General features: G+C 35.0%; 1 protein-coding gene across 1 annotated transcript in view; it reads left to right on the forward strand.

Moving 5' to 3' along the window:
- LOC107660999 (zinc finger protein 407-like) overlaps positions 1-7,315 on the forward strand; it is an 80,133-nt gene that overhangs the window by 51,904 nt on the left and 20,914 nt on the right. The gene's annotated exons all lie outside the window — the stretch shown is intronic.

The following is a 7,315-nucleotide window of genomic DNA, read 5'->3' on the forward strand; positions in this document are numbered from 1 at the left end:
GTAAAAAGACAGTATAAGTCATTATAATCAGTAATTATGTCCCACTGGATGCAACAAATGCCTCGTTTATAATGGGTTTTACTGGTTTTGTCTTGTCGCGCCGGGAGACGGCATCACAGTATGGTAAGGGGCGTAACATTTCCGTTGAGGTATTCGGCCAATCACAACGCACTGGATAGCTGGCCAATCAGAGCACACCTCCCTTTTCAGAATGATGAGCTTTGTTAGAATTGACATGTTTCAGAAAGAAGAGCAACAATAATGTACTGTATATGGAAAATAACATATTTTCTTAACCTTAAACCGCATAAACACATTGCATTACACCAAATACACAAAATAATGTTCTTTTTAGCAACGTCATATGACCCCTTTAATATAATGAAGTACTTCATTTAAAGATATCTCTTGGTCACACATTTTCATAGCAGACTCACTGATCTTTTTAGCATCCTCTTTAATAGAATATAAGAATAACATGCATTAATCAATTTGTCATCATAAGAATACAATTCTTTATAGAATTTTGGGTTACACTTTATTTTGATAGTCCACTTTAGACATTTTACTAACTATAAGTAACTTCAAAATAAAAACCCATCAAAATAAAGTGTTAGAAGATATTAAGCAGACAGTCTACTAATACTCTAATGACTGCTAGTTGACATGTAGTTGCAAAGTTACTTACTGTTAGTAAAATGTCAAAAGTGGACTATCAAAATAAAGTGTTACTGAATTTTGCAATATATCTTGACATTTCCATCAAATTTCTTGTTAACTGTTCATTAATACTCAATTTGGCCATAGATGTGTGTTCTACTTTACTTTTATCTATATTTAAACAATTTACTTTTTTTCTGCTTCTTCTAACCATTTATATAGGGAAGTCGTGGCCTAATGGTTAGAGAGTCGGACTCGTACCCCAAAGGTTGCGGGTTCGAGTCTTGGCAGGGATTATAGGTGGGGGGAGTGAATGTACAGCACTCTCTCCCACCTTCAATACCACGACTGAGGTGCCCTTGAGCAAGGCACTGAAACCCCAACTGCTCCCCTGGCGCCGCAGCATAAATGGCTGCCCACTGCTCCGGGTGTGTGTTCACGGTGTGTGTGTGTTCACTGCTGTGTGTGTGCACTTTGGATGGGTTAAATGCAGAGCACTAATTTCAAGTATGGGTCACCATACTTGGCCACATGTCACGTCACTCACTTTTATAATTTATTTTTCCATTCTTGATCTGAACTGCAATTTCCAGAGAGCTTTCACAAATTTTACAAATAATTGTATCTTTATTTTCTGTCCTTATGGCTACGGCTTTGATTTTATACTTCATTAATTCTCAGTTTACCCCAAAATTATTTGTTGAGTTTACCTCATTACAGCAATCTACACTGATATTTTCTGCATCATCTCAGAAATGCAGATCTGTCAGTATGTTCTGGTTCATTTTCCAGTATGTAATTCTTTTTACATCTTTTGATTTTGCTGTGTTTATTGATAGAATAATAGTTTTGTGATCTGTAAGAACAGAAAGATCTATAGAGACCTCTTTAACATAATTCACTAAATTCCTTGAAATTAACCAGTAGTCTATGCCTCAAAATAGCTGCGAGCCAGCAATGCGCCTGAACACACCTCGTTTTCAGACCAGCACGCCCATGGGTGCACACATGGGTGCAAATGCATTTGCTGTTTAAACAACATGGTGCAGGACGTGAAAATGATAACTCGGGCTGAAACTAGCAAAAAACACTTGCGTCTCACCTGGCACTGCATTGCGCCGGGTGTATGATAGGGCCCTAGGTGTTGATCTGAATTTAGCAGAGGCAGTCTTTCATTGCACTATTACATCATACAGAGACAAAATCAGAAGAAAAAAAGTTGTTTTGGCTGCTCTACGGTGACATTCAAACAGTTAAAAATAAAAAGCCACTTTCCTAATATTAGGATCCTTTGAAAGTAATTATTTTTAGTTAACCGTTAACTGTTCATTAATACTCAATTTGGCCATAGATGCGTGTTCTACTTTACTTTTTCTATATTTAAAAACATTACTTTTTTTTCTGCTTCTTCTAACTATTTATTCCTCTATAAAGGCTCCCCTTGCTTTATATTTATATATTTTATCTAAATGTAATTATAGTTGTAATAATTTATTTTTCCATTCTTGGTCTAAACTGCAATTTCCAGAGAGCTTTCACAATTTTTTAGAAATAATATTTACAAATACTTTTTCAAGCCAACTTACTGAAATCCTATTTAAACTACTTCTTCTTCTTCTTCTTCTTCTTCTTCTTCTTCTTCTTCTGAGACCAAATTTTAAAATGTATCTCCTCCTAGTCTTTTAAAGCTACAACCACCAAACTCGTGTCAGACCTTCAGACTGGTCTGACTCGGTTTGCTATATCTTTTCTAACTGATCCGGCTTACGGTTTTCATAAATCAGACTATCAAAACCACCTAAAATCCCGTAGACGTTCATTGAGGGGGTGAAAACTTTTGTACAATAAGACTTATGGTGTATTTAAGCTGGCTATTGATAGTTTTCACGTGACGTCACACCCTTATAGGAACGCCCACCTGGTGGGCAAAACGAAGCTTTGCTCCACTGACCGCCAGTTATTTTTGCATTAAGTAGTAATGTAGTAAAACGCAGATATTAAACGGCGAAATTCAGTAAACACCATTATGTATATTTTGTACAGGCAAGCAGATGAAACCAGAATATAAACGCAATGTGTAAAGTTTGCCATAGAAAACCATTAGAAGGAAATCACTGAATCATTAAGCGGATTGCGTTCATATTCCGGCCTCATCTGCTTGCCTATGTAAACTATGCATCATTAATATAGAGAATATTACTGTTTTAAATATAATAAGGCACTTTAAGTGTTTTTACAACATTTTGTCGCACTGTTTAATGATTGAAATATTGCCGCGGGTGCTTAATATGGGTTGCAAATGGCCAAAACTGGCATTTTGTTCACATACCTTTGTTTTATTCTTTTAAGAGGCGATCTAAATATTTGCAGCTGTGAAACAGATGGAAAATTGACATGCTTGTCCTGCAGTTCTGGATGTTTTGCCCTCCAGGGCTTCGAGCCGGTCACGTGACTGAAAGCTATGAATTACTATGGCAAAGTTTAACAACTCCCTACTGAAAAACAGCTAAAACCAGCCTAAGCTGATTGACTGCTTTGGCTCGTCTCCCAAGCTGGTTTTAAAGTGGTTTTGGCCACTTTTTTAGCAGGCCAGGCTGCCTGTGTTTTTAGCTGTGTTTTTACTGAGTCAACTGGTTTTAGCTGGATTAGCATAGAAACATGCTAACAACATGCTTGCTAATCATGATAGAAACATGTTAACAACAAACGCTAGTAACTTGCTAATCATGATAGAAAAATGCTAACAAAATGCTAGTAACTTGCTAATCATGATAACAACATGCTAGTAACATGCTAATCGTGCTAGAAACATGCTAATAACTTGTTAATCATGTTAAAAAAAGTCTAACACCTGGCTAGTAACTTGTTAATCATGCTAGAAATATGTTAGCAACTTTTTAAACCTGCTAGAAAACCTGCTAGCATCATGCTAGTAGCATGCTAATCGTGCTATCAACATGCTAGTAACTTGCTGATCATGCTAACAAAATGCTAGTAACTTGTTAATCATGCTAGAAACATGTTAACAAAATGCTATTAACTTGGTAATCATGCTAACAAAATGCTAGTAGCTTGCTAATCATGCTAGAAACATGTTAACAACTTGATAAACATGCTAGAAACGTGTTAGCATCATGCAATTAACATGCTAATCATGCTAGAATCATGCTAATAACTTTGCTAATCATGCTAGAACCATGCTAGCAAAATGCTAGTAAGCTTGCTAACCATGTTAACAAAATGTTAACACCATGCTAGTAACATGCTAATCATACTAGAAACATTCTAGCAACTTGTTAAACATGTTAACAAAATGCTATCAACTTGTTAAACATGTTAGAAACATGCTAGCATCATGCTAGTAAAAGGCTAATCATGCTATAATCATGCTAGCAACGTTATTAACTTGTTAATCATGTTAACAACATGCTAGTAACATGCTAATCATGATAACAATATGCTAGTAACACGTTAATCATGTTAGAAGCATGCTAGTAATTTGCTAATCATGCTAACAACATGCTAGTAACATGCTAAGTTTTAAAGTGGTTTTGGCCACTTTTTTAGCAGGCCAGGCTGCCTGTGTTTTTAGCTGTGTTTTTACTGAGTCAACTGGTTTTAGCTGGATTAGCATAGAAACATGCTAACAACATGCTTGCTAATCATGATAGAAACATGTTAACAACAAACTAGAAACATTCTAGCAACTTGTTAAACATGTTAACAAAATGCTATCAACTTGTTAAACATGTTAGAAACATGCTAGCATCATGCTAGTAAAAGGCTAATCATGCTATAATCATGCTAGCAACGTTATTAACTTGTTAATCATGTTAACAACATGCTAGTAACATGCTAATCATGATAACAATATGCTAGTAACACGTTAATCATGTTAGAAGCATGCTAGTAATTTGCTAATCATGCTAACAACATGCTAGTAACATGCTAACAACATGCTAGTAACATGTTAATCATGTTAGAAACATGCTAGTAACTTGTTAATCATGTTAACACAATGTTAACACCATACTAGTAACATGCTAATAATGCTAGAATCATGTTAGCAACATGTTATTAACTTGCTAATTATGCTAACAGCATGCTAGAAACATGCTAATAACTTGCTAATCATGTTAACAAAATGTTAACACCATGCTAGTAACGTGCTAATCATGCTAGAATAATGCTAACAACATGCTAGTAACATGCTAATCATGCTAGAAACATGCTAGTAACTTGTGAATCGTGCTAGCAACATGTTAACCATGTTATACACATGTTAATAACTTGCTAATCATGCTAACAAAATGCTAACAGCATGCTAGTAACGTTAATAATGTTAGAATCATGCTAGAAAACATGTTATTAACTTGTTAATTAATGCTAACAACATGCTAGTAACATGTTAATCATGCAAGCAACATGCTAATAACATGTTAATCATGTTAGAAACATGCTAATAACTTTACTAATCATGTTAACAAAATGTTAACACCATGCTAGTAACATGCTAATCATGCTAGAATCATGCTAACAACATGTTAGTAACTTGTTAATTAAGCTAACAACATGCTAGTAACATGTTAACCATGTTATAAACATGCTAATAACTTGCTAATAATGCTAACAAAATGTTAACATCATGTTAGTAATGTTAATAATGTTAGAATCATGCTAGAAAACGTTATTAGCTTGTTAATTATGCTAACAACATGCTAGTAACATGCTAATCATGCTAGCAACAAGCTAGTAACATACTAATTGTGCTAGCAACATGCTAATCATGCAAGCAACATGCTAATCATGCTAAAAACATGTTAGCGTCATGCTAGAAACAGCCTAGCAACCACCCCAGGTACCCTAGCGATATATTTTATACCTATCTGTTTTTTTTCCTGATAGACTGTATTGCCTTGAAAACATTCAAACTTTAATCTTTAAAACTATTTTAACTTTCAAACTACTTCAAACTGAAAACTTTCAGACTGCAAGCTTTTAAAACTTTTTCAAACTTTCTAGCTAGGCTTTTTCAAGCCAACTTAAAGTTTGTCTACAAACTTTTCAATCTAGTTTTATCTTTATTTTCTCTTTTGTTTTTGCTATTTCTTTTTCTGTCCTTATGGCTACGGCTTTGATTTTATACTTCATTAATTCTCAATTTACCCCAAAATTATTTGTTGAATTTGCCTCATTACAGCAATCTACAATTATATTTTCTGCATCATCTCAGAAATGCAGATCTGTCAGTATTTTCTGGTTCATTTTCCAGTATGTAATTCTTTTTACATCTTTTGATTTTGCTGTGTTTATTGATAGAAAAATAGTTTTGTGATCTGTAAGAATATAAGGATCTATAGAGACCTCTTTAACATAATTCATTAAATTCCTTTAAATTAACCAGTAATCTATACACAACTGTTGAGTAAGGTCTCGTTTACACCATGTAAACTGTTTTATTGACCAAGAAATTTTATTTGGATACTTAGGTTTTCATATAACAATGAAGTCAACGGTAGAACATAAGTTATTCTGGAAGAACAGACCTGACTTTTGGACATATTTGGACAGCATATTTAGTTTTAGTATTTGATAAGGTATTGTTAATACAGTACATTGGTATCATTGTCAGTATATGTCAAGGGAATTTATGATTTGCTGAAAAGGAAAGCAGTATTTTTATTTTGCAGACATTTAATGTGACTTTTATTATATTCAAGAAACATGTCTTTGTCAGATTTTAGTTTTTGGAAGAGTCAGTGGGGGATGATTTATAGATGCCATAATCGATCAGCCAGTGTCGCAATCTTAAAGGGTATATAGGAATATAATTCAATCCATATTGCATTACTCGGGTCAATGGGTGATATTGGTAATAGAAAAGAATGCTTTTATTTTGAGGAATGTCTATGCAACTAACTTTACCACACAAAATAAAGCTTTTTTATTTGTAATTGGATGAGTAATTGGATGAGATTTGAATACAGTATTGGGATGACAAGACATGTCTATTGAGCTCATCAGTGATCACGTCATCATTGCTCTCTTCTCTTCTTCTCATCCCACTAATGCACCAGTAAGTGGGGTTAAAGATGTGATGATGTAAAATTAGGGGCCCTATTTTAACGATCTAAGCGCATGGTCTAAAGAGCATGGCGCAGGTGCACTTAGGGCGTGTCCAAATCCACTTTTGCTAGTTTAATGACGGGAAAAACAGTCAGTGCGCCCAGCGCATGGTCTAAAAGTTTTGTCCCTATTCTCTTAATGAGTAATGGGTGTGTTTTGGGCATAACGTGCAATAAACCAATCAACCAACCAATCAATAAACCCATTCCCTTTAAGAGCCAGTTGTGCTCGCGCCATGGCGTATTCGCTATTTACACGGCGGAATTTGCAAGAGCAAAGACTGAACGCGTCTCCAGAGAGGAAACAGAGCTGCTTGTGCGCGAGCAAATAGGTAGCCAAATTTTGATACATGCAATGACTATCCATTATGACATGTAGGCATTTTTATATTTATGTAGCCTACACAATAATAATCTTTTACATTATAATCCTTGAATTTTTAATATTTGGCATGTTTGTGTGCTGCTGTGCATCCCTGTGTGTGTAATAAGCAGAGTGTACGTGTGTTGGGGACCCGCCTATAGGTGCA

The sequence above is a fragment of the Sinocyclocheilus anshuiensis genome, unplaced genomic scaffold, assembly GCF_001515605.1.
Source record: "Sinocyclocheilus anshuiensis isolate Anshui unplaced genomic scaffold, SAMN03320099.WGS_v1.1 scaffold1036, whole genome shotgun sequence".
NCBI classification, from domain to species: Eukaryota; Metazoa; Chordata; class Actinopteri; order Cypriniformes; family Cyprinidae; genus Sinocyclocheilus; species Sinocyclocheilus anshuiensis.